Consider the following 18,430-nt stretch of genomic DNA (forward strand, 5'->3'; position numbering starts at 1 on the left):
TGTCCTGTTTAATGGTTGCCTCTTGGAGTCCTGCTCTTTTCTGGAGAGGAAACAGAGGGGGAATGGACCCGGGGAAGGGGAAGCTGGGGGGGGGGCAGCTATGAGGAGAGGACGAAGGGGGAATGGTGGCTGTGTTGTATTGTATGAAAAAAGAATTTATTTACAATTTAAAAACTGGGAATAAAGAAAAGAAAACAAAAGCAAAATATGAAACAAGGCAGTCATATTAAATGAGCGTTCATTCTGTAACTACCTGTTTTTTTCTGCTTAGGGCTTAAAAACATCATGTAAGCAGGTAACAGAATAAAGTGCTTTGTTACATCACAAATGTAATTTAGGTTTGGCTTTCACTTCATACAATGTATTTAGAAAAATAATGTATCACAAGGCCTACTGGGCCAAAATGAAGAAGCCCTGAAAAGGCGGGTTTGAAGTGTGCATTGTTATAGGACTTAGAGCTTTAGCAAGAAGTTCTTTAAAACTTGTTCTACTTGTAGTTATAACTGCTGGGTATTTTTTATAATCTCCCCTTGTTTGCAGATAAACTCCAAGATTTTCAATAAAACGGTGTTATTTTATATTTTTTTCTAAATTTTGGGAAGAAAAATAAAAGAATAAACAACGCCCTCTCAAAAATAAAAACATGAATAAAATAAAAGCAGGACACATAATAGTTGAATGGATTTTTTCAAGGTTAAATTAAAATGCTTTCATATTGCAAATTAGTTTTTGTTTGTTTAATTTTTTTTCAAGATAAAGGAATGTTTCAAAATTACAGTAGACAGACAAGGACAAAACTAGGTGGTAAAATATGCTAAGGGCAAGTCTGTGCCCAGGTGTAACTGGCCAACACAAAATGAGCTCTATTTTGTGTGGGGGCTTGTTTATTACATTTTGTTTTGGCTGTGTGTGTGTGTGTGTGTGTTAGCAGGGTTATGTTCATTTTGATTTTGTTTTGTTTCTTTGCTTGCTTTTGTTTTTCTCTCTTATAGAGAGATAACAAGAAAGAGCATGAAGTTGCCTGGTAGGGAGATGGGAAAGAGATAAAAATGGTTGTAAAAGGTAAAAAGCCAAAGAAAGACAGGATAGATGAAGCTTGGTTGGCATTAACTAAGATTATTAAACATTACTAAAGTCAAACCGTTCTGTACTCTGAGGTAAAATCCTTGCCTGATTCTGTTAGTAGCAACACTGTTTTCTTAAAATAGGAATATCTTGCTAACACTCACAGAAGACCTGACCGAAGAAATGAGGGTTGCTTCTTTTGTTCATTGTACTTTGGTTTCTGACTTCATTTTGTTCTGTACTGCAAATACCCATGAAGCTCTTACTACCATACCAGCGGTAGCCCGAATACTTGTTTTTGGGCCATGGTTTCCCCTATTTTTTTCCAGAACAAACTCTTATTCCCTTTGAAGAGGTGACAGCTTCATTGTATAAACAAATAGTAGAACTGATTGGAAAATGAAATAAAAGGAAGAGGACATGTCTACTTCTGAAGAATGGAGATTTTAATTGTAGATACAAGGGAGAAAGCAGGCAGAAGGAACTCTATAAAAGGGTTGTTTGATTTTGAAACAAGTCACAACCACAGGTTGAAACCCATGTCTGTGCTAGATGATTAGCGCTTATGTATGCCTTCCAATCTGAGGCAAAATAATTCCCTACAACCCAGGAATGGGATATATTTAGAGCTTCCTTCTAAAATGATTACATGCTATAGCATATCCTTTCTGACACCTCGATCCCACCCCACTGGGCTGGAGGGGAATAAGTGTCTCTTATCTCTGGCATCTGTATAGTTAGAGCAATTATGGAATTAAACTAAAGTAACAAGATTGCAACGAACAGGAAATGTTTCAGAAGAGCTCAGAATCAGGTCCTGATCAGGTGGCAGGGGCAGAAAGACTAATGGTTGTAAATTAGGAAATGTCCTGAAAACAATAAAAAATTAACTGACTTCCATGAGACAAAATATGCTGAGATAAAACAAACTTGATAAGATTTCTTTTGAAACCAAATGCTAGGAAACAAAAAGGAAAAAGAAACATATAAAAAGTTATTCAAACAAACAAACAAAAAGAATCTAAGTAATCACCTCATAATAAACCAAGTAACCATTGCCCAAGGAAGCAGTGCCTAATGGGTGTTCACAAGAACTGGGGCCAATCAAGGTGAATCTTGCAAGCAAAGTAGATCATATCTAAAGCCCTATGCTGGTTGTTAAAATCTGTTGAAGCAAAAACACAGCCTTTCCTCAAATACAGTAAGAAATAACTTATTCTCCAGCCAAATCTGAGCGAGACTTAGAATCATGGATTCAGGTCACCCCAAATAGCATATTTCAATGTCGTAAGAATTTCTTGAAGTCCTTATAGTAACATATAAAAATAAAGTTATAATTAAGGCAGTTTGTAAACACTTTGTTGGAAACATCAGTTTAGTGAGGGACAGCAATCTCAGTAAATCTCCATTTTAGGTAGATGGTGTTTGATGTCTTTTTTAGCCTAGGAATGGTAGAAGCAATCAGCCTGTTAGTACATTGCAACAGAATTTACCTAAACCATTACATCAATGTGGAAGGTGAATGAATAAATGGAATTAAAGATAACTTAAGACAGTTTGGCTCAGGAGTTTCAGCTCTTGGGAATGCTTTTAGTTCTAACCAGTCAATCAGCCTTGTAGCATGTTTAATCTAGGTGAGCCTTTTTAAATGGTAACTTCAGTTTTTGCTGTAATTAATGTGATAAAGATGTAAAGGAAAACTCAGCAACATATAGAAACAATAAGAGAAGATGGAATAACCTAAGAGATAATTATAAGGAAAATCTAGCAATCAAAACAAGGATTTTCCATACTCCGACCACCAGTAGTCTTTACATATTTGCAAAAACATATGAATTAGTAGAAGCATCACACACTGAATTACAGAGAGAAGAGCAAGTAAATAATTCCTTCACAAACTTAAGGAGATACACTACCTAACTAAGAGCTGTGGAACAGCACTAAATCATAAAATAATAGATGAAGAATTTAATACAAGATGGTGAAGAGATAACATGGTAAAGAAATCATATTTTCAAAAATAATATTGTATATCAGGATAATTTCCAAACCTATGACAGACACAAAACTCCAACACACACACACACACACACACACACACACACACACACACACTCCTAAGCACATCACATTCAAAATACAGAAAGCCAAAACAAAGACAGATGCTAGGAGATAAAACACTATTTTTAAGATAACAGGGATAAATTTTACTGTAGACATTTTTAAAACTATTGAGTAAAGGTGGAGTTTAGTAGAATATTTAAAACAGTGAAAAATAAACCAATGACTCAAATCTTTGTACAGTGAAATTATCCTTCAATAGTAAATGAGAAAAAATTCCCAAACAAACAAATTAGGTCAATTTATCACCAAAAAATCTGCCCTATAAGAAATAGTAAAACCGTTTCAGGCAGGAAGAGATGGCTATTGCCCACAAAGTAGGATGGAAGGTGGTGTGAGAATAGTGACTAATGGTAAATAAAATCTTTTCTTCTTACTGAGTTTAAAGTGGAATTAAAAGTAAAAACTTAAAACTCGTTAAAGAAGCAACACTTTGTGTACTTACAACATGTGGACAAGTGAGAGAGAAGAGTCAACGCCAAGAACACTTTGGACAGATGGAAGTGAAGTTTTTGTTCTTCATGATTCATTCACAAGGTGCTATTTAAAAGTAAGTTAAACTATCTAAAATATAAATTGTAAATTCTACCTTTACCCCGGTTTTCTTTAAAAAGTACTTAACCAATATTATGAAGGAAGAAATGATATAAAATTAATATAAATAAATATATATATATACACACACAATCAAGATAAATAAAGCAAGGAAAAGGAAGTTAATTCACACAAGAGGCAGGTAAGAAATACAGAAATTTCTATTAGTTAAATCTTATTAACGATTATTTTAAGGAATAAATTGAAATGGGTAAATACATGAATTAAAGATATATTGCTACCATGGGGCAAAATCATATGTTATAAATATATATTATTAATAAGAAGCTTTATTTAGATATTAAAACTCAAGTAGGATAGAAGTAAAAAGACAGAAATATAAACCAGGCTAACACTTATCAAAAGAAAGCTGGAGTATCTATATTGACCTCAGATTTTAGAACAAAGCAAGTAATCAGAAATAAGCTTAAGCATTGTATAATGATAAATCAATTCTGCAAGAAGAGAAATCTTAACATCAAAATATATGCATCAATTATTTCATAGATATGAAAAGAAATAGATACCTAATATTTGAGTTGAAATATTTAGTATATTCTGTCAGTGTTCAGTTGATCAAGCAGATAGAAGACCAATAAAAGTATGGGTGAACTAAATGGTACAATCAATAATGTTGTTCTAATTGACAGTGATTTGATCCTCACTCTAACAACAATCCAACTCATATTCTTCTCAAGCTCTTGTGGATCATTTATTTAAATCAACTATACTCTTTGTGACAGTCTATATAATCGTAACTTTTTAATGGGTGGAAATCATGCAAAATATATTCTCAAAGCAAAGCTGAATTAAAATAGAAATCAACAGGAGTAGAGCAGCTGGACAATCTCCAAATACCTTGAAATTACACAACATATTTCTAATTAATACACGCTTCCAAGAAGTCTAGTGAGAAATTTAAAATCTTTTATTTAGTTGAAAATAAAATATAGCTTGCCAAGAGTTGGACGATGTAGTGACTACACTCATCACTGAATTTAGCATGAATTTGCATATGTGTGTAGGGGGGTTGTATGTAAAGAAATAATTTCTAAAGTCAACCATCTAAATTCCTACCTTATGAAACCAAAAGAAGAACAATTTAAGAATAAATCAAGCAGTAAGAAATGTTTAAAATTTACAAAGGAAATTTTTAGAATCTAAAGAAGAAAATAATAGCAAAGTCAATGAAAAGCTGTCCCTTGGGGATTAACATAGTTTATAAAACTTTTACCAGAGTGAGAAGAGAAAAGAGAGAGGGACAGAAAATTCTTCATACCGGAAAAAGGAAGAAGGGTAATGATTATAGAACTTGTTGGCACTTAAATGATGAATCCCATCAGCGACACCATATTAAAGGAGAGTCCTTAGAGAATGACACTTGGAGAAATAGGAAGATTGGTGAGCTTTGTACTTCTAAAGGGAGTTAAAGTACTAAGTATTAACTTCTCAGACAAGAAGGCACCAAATATGGATTGTTTTATGATGTCATTTGACCAATACTTAAGAAATAAATGACAATAGTTCTGTACAATTTTGTCTACAGAGATTTCTCCTAATTCTGGTGCTTTTCTGCCATTGACATTAATACATAAAGAACTTCAGGACAAATAGATATATCATGAACGTAAGATGAAAAATTTCTTAACAAAATAGCATTTTACTAAACTAGAAAATGTAATATGAATCAAGGAATTCACGAATTTTTATTCACAGATATCTCTAAGAAGAACTGCCTCCAAATTAAAAAATAAATGTAACTTCTGGAATTAATAATCTATGTAGCAAGATTTTGCAATAAGATCAAATGATTTTACATAACTTGATGTTGAATAATTAAATTATCTAAGTTTTAACAGTTGGCAAAGGCATGAAATGTTACAAATTTAGACATAAATATGACAAATAATACAAGATCTATATTTACAAACTGAAATAAATAATAAATCATTAATCAAAATAAATAAACATCCCCACTGAATTAATTTGAATACAATTTTGTTGCGGTGACTATTTAATTAAATATGTAGATTAATTGAAATCCCACTATATGTGCTAGAAGTTCATACAATAGACATCAACAGATAGATTCTAAAATGTGTGTGGGAAAGCATAAGGCTAGAACAACGACAGAGCTGCTGAACAAGAAAAGAGTTAAGACCTTGCCTGCCAGAATTTGAAGGCTACAGAAAGACTAGAGTAATAGTAATAATGGTGTTGTTGATGATGATGACTCAGAGAGCTATATTAATAAATCCAGAAACTGGCCCACCTAAATAGAGTCAACTTTCATATGAGGAATGGCTTTCATGGGGAGGGGGCTGGTTAGCAGAATGCCTTGGTATAAAGGGAATAATGGAAAAGGAAGGGTTAAATTTGGGTGTTACAGGGAGAAAGAGAAAAGGAGAAAGGATCTACCATTTAGCCAGGCTACAATTCCCCTACTACTGCCCAGAAGCTAAACAAAAACCATACCAGGAAGGGGTTATTTCTTTTGGAGTTCTTGGCTAGTGACAATCCGTCGGTTAGATCTCCCGACAATTCAGTTGTTATCGGTGCTCTTGGTTGCCCTCCAGAACTTGACAGGAAGACCCTATTGCTAAAGATCCCACCTACTTCAACCATAGAACAAGGAGAAATCAAACTGATACTGACTTAGAAGCTTCATCACTGCTGGCTAGCTTTCCTAGCGCTGGAAGGTGATAGGCAGTGCTACTGGAGGAGACAAACAGTCACCAGTCTTACCCATCTATAAGCCCTGCAAGCTACAATAATGACCTGCCAGACAAGATATACCCCCTGGTGAAACGGTGTCATGAATGACATGGGAGAAACCAGGTGCTTTATGATGTGTTTAAAGGCTGCTCTATAAAGGAGCCAGCAATCTACGGTTAGACAAATCATGGGTCCTAGAAGAACGCCTGGGACATAGACATAGTATTAAACAGGATCCTAAGGACTTATCATTATACTCATAGACTAATACATATGTCAGCCTTCATCAGAGAAGCCACAATTTTTTTTTTTGAGAAACCACAATTTGCAGTAGATGACAATTAACACAGGGACTCACAATGGGTCAACGTACAGAAAATCAAAAACTATCAAATTCTCACTCCTAAGTGGGCTATATAAATCACAGTTCCCTGTCTTAAGGCTCAAGAATCATTGTGAAAGAGGTGGAGCAATGGTTGGAAGAGGCAGGGAGGGGGGTGATTACAAGAGAACATGAGCTGCTGACAGTTGTTCACAAGCTAGTAGAAAAGAAGAGTCAGTTTTCTCTGAGTGTTGCCGCTGCTGAGCTGATTCCACTGGGAAGCTACACATCTAAGACCATTTGGACAACACAAAACAATCTTTTTTTTTTTTTTTTTTTTTTTTTTTTTTTTTTTTTTTTTTTTTTTTTTTTTTTTTTTTTTTTTNTTTTTTTTGGTTTTTCGATACAGGGTTTCTCTGTGGTTTTGGTTCCTGTCCTGGAACTAGCTCTTGTAGACCAGTCTGGTCTCGAACTCACAGAGATCTGCCTGCCTCTGCCTCCCCAGTGCTGGGATTAAAGGCATGTGCCACCACCACCCGGCCCACAAAACGATCTTGATGGGGGAAAAAAAAGAACACAAAACTGGTGAATGAAGAAGGAGGCGTGAATCTGAAAAGAACTAATGAAGTGGCGTGAATATATTCAAAGTATGTTGTATAAAATTCTCAAAGAACTAATACAATTTTGAAGTATAAAATAAGTGCATTAAGACCAACTTTTTCTTTTTTTTTCCTTTTAGTTTTTACATATCAATCCCAGTTCCCCCTCCCTCTTCTCTTCCCACTCCCCCCACAATCTCCCATCCCATCCCCCATCTGCTTCTCAGAGAGGGAATGGCCTCAACTGGGAAGTCATCTAAGCCTGTCCCATCACCTCTTTGAGACAGGACCAAGGTCCTATCCACCGTGTCAAGGGTGAGCAAAGTATCTCTCCACAGAAAATAATTTCTACAAAGTCAGTTCATGCAATAGAGTTAGATCCTCGTCCCATTGCCAGGGGCCCCATATACAGAGAGCCCAAGCCACACCATTTCCACCTGTATTCAGGGGGCCTAGTTTGATCCTATGCAGGTCCCCCAGTTGTCAGTCAGGAGTCAGTGATCTCCCACTAGCTTGAGTCAGCTGTTCTTGTGGGTTTCTCCATCATGGTCTTGATCTCTTTACTCATATTGTTGTTTATTCCTCACTTAGATTGAGCTCAACCCAGTGGTTAGCTGTGGATCTCTGCATCTGCTTCCATCTGTTTCTGGAAGAAAGTTTTGGCTTCTCTGGTGCTGTGGACTATAGACTGGTGATTTCTCAAAAAATAGGAATCAATCTACCTCAATACCTAACAATACCCCTTTTGGGCATATATCTAAAGGAGGCACAATCATAAAACAAGGACATTTACTCAACTGTGTTCATAACAACATTATTCATAGTAGCAAGAATCTGGAAACAACCTAGATGACCCTCAACCAAAGAATGGATAAAGAAAATGTGACCAATTTATACAATGGAGTATTATGCGACAGAAAAAAAACCAATGACATCTATAAATTTACAGACAAATGAACAGAACTAGAGAGAACCATCCGGAGTGAGGTAACCCAGACCTAGAAAAACAAAGATGTACCTACTCACTCATAAGAGGATACCAGACATAAAGCAAAGAATAACCAACCTGAAGACCATTTTTCAAGGTTTATCCAATACCTTTGAGCAAACTACAACTTCACCTTTGTTATATGTTAGACAAAAATTAACCCTAAACAGATAATATTCTTAAATACAAAGTTATAAAAGTCATAGAATGAATCAAAATACTATATCACGTTGAAGTTTTTTTTTTGTTTTTATTTTTGTTTTTCGAGACTAGGTTACTCTGTGTAGCTTTGGAACCTGTCCTGGAACCAGCTCTGAAGACCAGGCTGGTCTTGATCTCACAGAGACCCCCTACCTCTGCCTACTGAGTGGATTAAAGGTGTGTGTCACCACCACCTGGTCTCACTTTGAAATTTTTGAAAATGATGTTTTTAAATTGTGTGTGTGTGTGTTTGTGATAAGGTATTGTGATGTGATGGTCAGAGAACACTTTGGAGAATCAGTTTTCTCTTTTTACCATATGACTTCAGTTCCTCGGGTTTGGTCATAAAAACCCTCACTCCTCTAGCAATCTCACCAGGCCCTCACATGAAAACAGGGTTTTAAATGCAAAGCCACACGCCTTATCCATAAAAAGGAATGGTTCTATTTACCTTTACTGCTCTGGCAAAGGCATAGAAGATTTCAAAGGCAAGTTGAAGATTGAGTGAACATATTTGGAAGACTCAAAAATATGAAGCCCAACAACCCCATTAAAACCATGGGCAAATGATCTGAATTGACACATCATCAAAGAAAGCATGCAGTTGCCAAATGAGTAGATGAAAAGATACACGATCTCAACCTCATTTGTCACTAGGGAAGTGCAAATTAAACTACACTACAGGAAGAAATGATAACACCAGTTGCTGGCTATGATGTTGAACTTCAGGATCTCTCATTGGATTCCAAACACAGAATGGTACAGCCTGGGGAAACACTAGTTGAATTCTACACAGCCCAGAACCACTTTCTGTTCAGTCCACCACCTCTGCTAGTATTTGCAAATGGATATAAAAGTTCATCTATGATAGCTCACAGCAGCTCTGTCTATAAATCTCCCAAATTAGAAACAATCTTTTAATAGATAAACAACTAAACTGTTGTGCCTTTTTGAAGGACTACTATTCAGTGATGATAAGTTATAAACAATACTACATGAAGAAAGGCAGGCTGAAAAACTACATCCTATATGACTGCATTGATATGATAATCAGGAATAGCCAAAATATTGAGATGAGATGGTCAGCAGATTAATGATTACCAATAGTTGGTAAAGGAGGGGGCTTTACCAACTATTGTAAATGGAACAAGGTGGTTTTTTGTTTGTTTTTGTTTTTGTTTTTCTAAGCTGGAAAAACTTCTGACTGATTCTTTGGTGATGCATACATGGTGCTTTGTATTTGTCACAACTTTTTTAACTCTATACTATACCATGAGTTTTAAATGTGCAAATTTAAAAATCTTCTAGAGGCCTTGAGTATGTAAGGAAGACCGTGATGGCATTCTAAATGCACCAAAGATGTATGAAACAGTAATTCTGAAAGGCTGTGAAGGCTAAAGTGGCTGGTCAAAGTAATTTGGAAACTGAAAGTCCGTAAGACCAAATACTGGAGCAGTGGTATATAATAGCATCCTCTAGCAGTGAAGACCCATGCCCCTTAGCAGGGATGCTGGTATCCAGTCTGAAGAGCCTGCTGGAACCCAACAATGGCACAAACGGATGCAAAGGTTGAATCCAGTTTTTTCATGATTGGAGCTGAAAGTCACAGGTAAGCAGATGTTATTGAAATGTCTAGGATGGTGCCATTATGACTTGAGGAGGACTGGTATGTTATTTATTTACTTCTTTCCTTTATTAAACATAAGAAAATCATCTTAAGAGTACAAACTGAGGGACATCTCAAATTCATAAACATTTTCTTGAGTGAACAAAGTATGACAAAGCTCTCTCAATCAAGAGGAGTGCAGAGATGTGATGATTAATGTAGTGTCTCAACACAGGTAAAAGAAGACATTGAGGAGAACCAAGGAAGATAGAAAAGTACAGTATTTAATAATGATGTGTTAGTATGAGTTTATTATACATGTAAACGTACCATAGTGGCATATGGTACTGGTGTACTGAAAACTTGCAAGGCTATATGAGGCTTCTCTTAAAAAACAGTATCTCATCTTTCCTCCATTGATTTGAGACATTAACTTGATAAGTTTTTTAATTCTCTGGATGCTTGTATATTTTTGGATCTGCTCTGTTCCATTGGTTTGTCTATTTATGTGTTTGTAGCACACCAATGTCGTTTTATAAGATTCATTATCTGATAAAGCATTGTTATTGTTAGGGAATTCTGGTGTCTTTTTATTTGGATGAGTTCACATGACTGGTTTCACAAATATGTACTTAATCACAATTTTAATGTTTTTTTCCTATGTATTAACTTAGAAACAAATTATAACCTTCTAACTGTTGATTATCATTATGAAAAAAGGAACTGCATTCTTCTTTGTAGAAGTTTATGCATGTGTTGTTTTAACTGCTATTGTCCATAGTAGTTTGCTTTGTACTATCTATTAAGTGATTTTAGTTAAACAAAATTGAAAGGTACTTATTTTGCACAATAAAACTATAACCAAACACCTCATCTTTTCTTGATATTTCTAATGATTTCTCAGTTGACTGTTGAGATTTTCAGGTTTACACTAATCATATACTGTTGTTAAATTTCCTTCCCAGAGGGAGACATAAGCAACATCTGCCTCCTTCCTCCTATAGTACCAGTGACTTACTGTGTAGTACTTCCACAGAGGTCCACTCTGAAAAACCAATGACTTTATCAGGGTGAGTTAAAGAGCACTGGGTAAAGGTTTACAGGCAAAAAGTAGCCATACTAGAAGGCCTGTACCCACCACGTATGATGAGTTTACCATGGCTCTGGAGATGAGGTTCCCCTAGCCCTTCCCTTCCTATAGACTCTAGGTTAGTGGTTCTCAACCTGTGGGTCATGACCCCTTTGGGGTACAAATGAATGACCCTTTCACAGAGGTTGTGCTGATGGAGGTAGCTCATATGTCCTGGCCACCCAGACTCGAAATAACTAGACAAAAAGCTGTATTAATCAAATCACTGCTTGGCCTATTAGCTCTAACTTCTTATTGACTAGCTCTTCCATCTTAAATTAACCCATTTCTATTAATCTGTGTATCACCACATGTCTATATCTTACCAGCAAGATTTGGCACTTCTGTCTCCTGTAGGAGGGCACATGGCTTATCACTGACTCCGTCTACTTACTCTATATATCTTTTCAAGCTGGGTCATATTCTGTTAAGCCATTGGCTGACAGCAGCTTCTTTATTCATTAACCAATAAAAGCAACACATATATAGAAGGACTTCCCATGCCAGGGTTGCCTAAGATATTTATATTAAAATTCAAAACAGTATCAAATTTATAGTTATAAAATAGCAACAAAATATCTTTATGGTTGGGGGTCACCACGACATGAGGAACCGTATTAAAGTGTTGCAGACTTAGGGAGGTTGAGAGCCACTGCTCTAGCCCTTCCCTGAAATGCCCAAGATCATGTTCAAGGAGAACATAATTGCATAAAACTGGTTGCAATGGGTGACTAGCCTTGAGTGACGGTCCTGTGTCTGTTCATCCTTTTTTTTTCTGTAAGGAAATGTGAACTCCCAACAAGCCTAACAAGCCCAACTTTGAGTATCTTTTTGGACCAAACTCAGTCTAGCTCATTAAGATGGTGGCAAAGTGGTTCAGAGGATGGTGCTGTACAAAACTGAGCTCTTCCTCTGGCTTTTACATTCCTTCTGCCCTCTTCTTACACAAGGGACCTGGCACCTAGGAAAGGTGACATAGATGTCTAACTATTCTCCTCCAACTCCAAGGAGGCACCAAACCCTTGTGCCCTCTCATAACCTATCTCCACAGAATGACTATTGCCAGTCTTGGGGAGTCTTCTTCCTACTACAAAATGCAGATGAAAAAAAAAAGAACAAAGAACAGAAAAGAGAAAAAACGTCCAAATAGATATTTACTGCCTTGATAACCTATGATTGTAAACCCAGATGTCAGGAAGCACCCAGCCAATACCTCATTTTAAAAAGCTATGCCAGTTACTTTTCCACTGTACCCCGTACTTCCTGGTCACAGGATTTTGTCTAAGTTACCAGTGGCAGATGTGGTGACTCTTTTCCTGGTTGGGTAGGCCTAAAGGTCAATAAAGTTTTGTCTACTACATAAATACTCCTTGCCACTATTGCACAAGCTGTCATAGCTTGCATGGCACTCTCATTGCAAAATATGCATGATCTACAACAGAAGAGGCCTTTGGCCTTAATTAGCCTCAACAACCTTAGTAGTATCTTTTTCATCTGCAAAATTAGCACAGGGAAGGGACACTTCTGGCTTGGTTGTAGCTATATTTCTGTAAACCCTGCAACAAAACTATGTTATATCTTCAGCAATATGATATTGCCAGTTAGTTCTGGAATACTACTAACAATTTTGGCAGAAGCCTCTACCCTTTTTGGGTCTCTAGGGCTTTCTTGGCCATGAACTAATAGGGAGGTAAACCATCCCTAGCAGTGGGCTTCTCAATTACCTAATGCCTGAAGACGATAAAAGCATGGCCTGTTAGATAGTCCCGTGTAATGTGTTTTCTGAAAGTTACAGCGAGCCTCCTATTTGATCTCCATCCTGTTGCAGTTCTTGATTAACAATTGTCCTAGTTCACCACTCCCAAGGTCGTTTTCTGGTATAACTTTCCCCGTCGGATTTTAATGTTTTACTCTTTAGTCTTCATTGGTTTTCCACTTTAAGAACCTGTCTCATGAGAGCTAGAAAGATGGCTCAGAGGCTAGGAGTCTTGGGCTGGTCTCCAAGAGGACCTGGGTTTGAGTTCCAGCACCCAGCATGGTGGTTTGCAATCATCTATAACTCCAGTCTCGAGGATCTAATGCACTTTCTGGCCTCTCAGACAACAGGCATTCATGCAGGGTAGAGAATACATCATGCGCATAAAATAATAATGATGATGATGATGATATAACAATAATAACATAATGATGATCATAAAGATGATGAACTGTCTCTCATGCTGGCTTCAAACTCACTATCTAGCTGATAATGATTTTGACTTTTAATCCCCCTGCCTCTACCTCTCAAGTATTGTCACCACAGACTGAACCAAGAGCCCCACTCTACTAACTGAGGTATACCAAGCACCCACTTTCCTGTTTCCATTGCATACCCAATATTTAGAAATTTCCTGGTGATTATGAGCAGTATTTTTTTTTATGATACAAAGCTAAATATCAAATACCCAAATCCAAAACCCATAGTTAAGTGAACACAGGATCCACGGCCCAGCAGCTACTTGAACCCAGAGATACCTCTAAGTGCTAGGTGAAATGAAAGATCTCAAATTTAATGAGGACAAAACTCCAATGGTTTAAGATATTTTCAACAGTGCTGTACAAAAGCCAAAGAATATCCTCTTGTTCTTGATCATAGAGCCAAAGTTGCAGCTTGGGGCCTCTCCAGTCTCCAGGAAGCTTGTGGGGCTATGATTGCAGTGCAGAGATGAAAGGACAATGTCAAGGACAAAGGGAAGGCAGGTAGTAGAAGCAGCAGCCCTGCACAGTTGGAAGAGCCAGGACTGCAGGGAAGTGGTACATCCCAGCATACACTGCTGACTCTGACAGAAGAGCCCAGGGAAACTGAGATGCCCTGCAGAGAAATTCTTAGAAGAAACACTACCTGGAAAAGCAGTATGGAGCCTTCCCTTACACTGGACAAACCTGGAAAAGTGACCTACCAACTACCAAAAAATAAAATAATAAAATAAAGGAACTATTCATGGATTTGTGTACTAAGACTTATGTATGTCAAGCTGTTTTGAGAGAGAGTTTATACTTTGTGAGAAATGGCATTCCTGGACTGCAGAGGAAACACCTGCTTCCTCATTCCCATTCAATTCCTCATTCCCAAGCCCATTCCTGCTTCCTCATTCCCAAGCCCATGGAAAGAATGGGACTTCTACACCTCCATGTGGCATCTTACATTTTGCCATGCTGCTTTCTGTGAACACAGAAAGGCTTTTCTTACATTTATTGCCATCATTCAGTTTTGTGCCACCTTAGGAGGAAAGGGAGTTTCTTTCCATAACCCAATCATGGGAAGCAGACAAAGCCTGAGTTCCCAGCCTTAGCATACAACCTTGCTGAGCAGACTGCCTTTGATTTACATGCCAATATTGAAGGAAAACCCACTGGAGAGTCTTGACCATTGCCCGGCCTCTTCCAATTGCAGGCCTCATATCTATCTTCTTCAGGACACCAAAGCTATTGAACCGTCATCCTGAAACACACAGAAACCTGAGAAGCGTCAGGCCAGAGAGTGTAGTTCAACTTCATACTTCATACCCTGGCAGATATAATGAGGTGTTTGGAAATAGGAGGGAAATAAAGATAGAAACACAGCAGTCGCTCACACAAAGTGGAAATTCACAGCAGAGTTGTGGGAAAGAGGAGGTTCTAAATTCAACATGTGAATGCAATCCTAACCTTGCTGTTCAACTCAGAATACTGACAGCTACCTACTGAGAGAAAGTTCGAAACATTAACCACCTTGACTTCCACACCTTGGTAATGCATGGTAATCCTCTACACATGGATGATAAGAAAACATACTTGGGTTCTAGAGATGGTTGGGTAGGTAATGCTGTTATAATTTTGCTGGCCTTTCCTGTCAGTACCCTACCCTTATAAGAGACAGGCTCCATCTACTCCCAATCTCCTCCTTCTCAGAGGAGGCAAGCTGGCCTCTGTTCTCTCCTGTTTTTCTCTCTCTCTTCCCACTGTTATTTTGAAGAGGCAGCTTTATGCCTTCCTCCTTCCTGTTCCTTTTCTCCCCCTCTCTCCCTCTTTCTGTCACTATTTCTTTCGCTTTCTCTCTTTCTCTTTCTTCCTCCATACCCGCCCCAACCTTTATACCCTCCCAATACCCACTAAATAACTGTACACAGCCAAGCTCCCTCTGCATGGCATATTCTGGTCCCCACCCATCAAGGTCCACCACCCTCCATTGGACCTTCTAGGGTCACTCATGCAGTAAATCTTTCAAATGCTCTTGCTGCACAAGTGTAAGGACCCGAGTACAGTTCTCTAAAACCCAGATAAAGCTAGATATAATAGCAGGTGTCTAATCCCAACTCTTTTAGGGAAAGACAGAAGGGGAAAAGAGGAAAATGCCCTGACGTTTACAGGCTAGTTAGTCTGGCCTATGCAACAGCCAATAAAAGACCTTGTCTCAAACAAAGTGGAAGGCAAGGACCAACACACGGAATTGTCGACTGACTACCATACATGTACTTATAACTTCTCACATGAATTTGTACATCACACACATAGAAAGACTTTTAAGAAGAAGCCGTGTTTGTTATATTTTCAGAATTTTATATGGGAAAAAAGAAGAAATCTATGGGTATGTAGAAAGATTCTCACCACTTTCCCCTTTCCGCTGACTGAGAAAACGAATCGTATGAGATTTTTATTAAAATGACAACATAGATAACAACATAGAATGGGTAAAGCCCATTACCACTGCACATTATTATCATAGAAATATGACGTGAGGCATAGAGTAGAATTTGCATAGCATGGATACATAGGGCATCTGCTTACTAAAATGATTTTCGATTGATTAACCACATTTAAACATCGGCACCCTGTCCATGGGAAGAGGTATAGAGCAGTCTCTAAAATAAGCAGAATGTCAGTTCCCATTACACTCATGCTCAGACACACCAGTGATGCCCTGGAGGTGAAGTGGGTCTGGAAACCTCATGAATCATATTCTGTAAGACTTGCAGAAAATGGATAGGTTGAGATCTGGGTACTTACTGAGGTTAGAACCTGCAATTATAAGACTAGTTTTTGTAAGAAAATTAAGAGAGGTAAAGAAATAGAAGAAATATTTTTTCTACTGAAATAGCCACCTTTTAGGCCACACAGCTTCAGTGTTAGAAAAGTGGTCTTTGACTTCCAAATCGTTCGACTTATGCTGCCATTAAGTCAGTGTGATGTCACACAATAAACAATTATGCTTTGTCTCTTCATCTTACATGAGGTCTAAGGGCATATGTTAATCGACTACTCTTTTTATCCTTTCTACATTTTCATAATTTCTTTCTTTGGTTTACTGAAAGAGCTTCTTTCCCATATAGATTTATTTAGGGTTTTTGTTTGTTTGTTTGTTTCCTTTCTTGTTTGTTTTCTTGCTTGTCATTTAGAGGTCAGCTGATATTCTGGGCTCAAAATACCGCAGGAGATACTGAACTATGGTGCTGGAAGAACTCAAATGAACCTGTTTAAGAAAACCCCAGACAGTTTTGTTTCTCCACTGAGTGATACAGAGAGGTGGAGACACTCATTACAGGGTTCACAGTTCGTTTGTATAAAAGTGAGACTAGAATGCAGGGGTCTTCATTCCTTGACTGATTTTCTTTGTCCCACAATACTCTGAGTACTGATGGCTGGTTACCTTGGAAGAACTCAACCTAGTCACACCAGTTTCTTAAAACATAACCATTTGCTCAGATTCGGAATCCCTAACATCATAGGCTTCCATGCTGGGCTCTTTAGTTTGACCATTCATCAGGCGTTTTCTGCTGAGAGCCAGAAACTTGGCTCACTTCTCCACCCTGCACAGAGAGCTTCATTTGTGCTGATTACCCAGCATTTCACATAAAAGTCATTAAGAATTCTGTTTCAGTGAATAAAAGAATGTAAATGAGGTAATTATGAGCTCCGCTTACCTTACTAACCCTGTGCATTGTGCAATCATTAATGCTTGCGCATGATGTACTCACTGGAGAAAGCAGAAAGATAGAAGCAATATTGCTGGGAGAGAAAATTGTGCTGAAGTTTATTCGGTGGCAAACTTGGGTGTTTTGCTTTTTGTTTGGTGGGTTTTTTTTTCCTGTTTGAGGGTTTTAATGTAAACTGTGAAATAGAGAGTATGAGATATGGCTTTGTGTTGTTACCTCTAACCCTGCGTCCCTTTTGAATAAATTAACTTCAAGTTGTAGAGGTTTTCTCCTAACACATTTCACACTTGTAGAGTGGCATTCATCTGAAGAACTCCTCAAGATCCATCCGCATGATCCTTTCCACTTGCTGGACAAATGTGTCTTCCCACACAGCGTAAGTTGGCTATTAAGCTTTAGCAAACAGAATGAAACTGGGACACTTACATTACCATGGGGCAGGGATAATGTAGCACCCGATGCTGACCTTGATCAAGCCTCTCATCTTTCCTCTTGTGATGAGCACATTATCTTCGTCATCTCAGTGCCTCTGCCTCATACACCTACCTCACACTCATTAAATGTCCCTGTTTCTGCCAATGTACCCTGCTACTCTCGCCACAAGAGTAGGTACCTTATGACCCAAAATTGCGTAGTCATGTATGCTCTGCCCTTGATCCAGGTGGGTTTTGCATGTAGAAGGGTATGACCCTATTAATGTCCTCAATGTAAAGAAGAGGATAAACTGAACACATGAAGGATGTAACACTAATGATTTCTGCTCACTTCTAGTTGCAGGCCATTAAAATGTAAATTGGGAATTGATAGACACCCTCTTTTTTTTTTTTCTATGTGTAAAAGCAAAGGGCCTTTATTCTTATACAAGTTAGCAAACTTGGACTCTGTGTGTCCAATGTGTTGGAGTGATCAGAGAGCCCTGAGATCGGTTGGGGTTGGGTTTTTATAATATTAGAATCTGGGGCCCCTGATAGGCTGAGATTTTTCTAGGGGTGTCCTGGTGAAAAGTGGTGGGTGTGTGCTTGCAGGTGATCCTGTCTACAATGGTTGGAATGTTAGGAATTTCCTTTGGATGGTCTGTCCCTGAGTGATGCCTGGGTAGTCTCATTTTGTGGTCTTTTCTTGGAACCAGGTATTGTCTG

The sequence above is a fragment of the Alexandromys fortis genome, unplaced genomic scaffold, assembly GCF_014885135.2.
Source record: "Alexandromys fortis isolate MF-2015 unplaced genomic scaffold, M_Fortis_MF-2015_v1.1 scaffold_168, whole genome shotgun sequence".
NCBI classification, from domain to species: domain Eukaryota; kingdom Metazoa; phylum Chordata; class Mammalia; order Rodentia; family Cricetidae; genus Alexandromys; species Alexandromys fortis.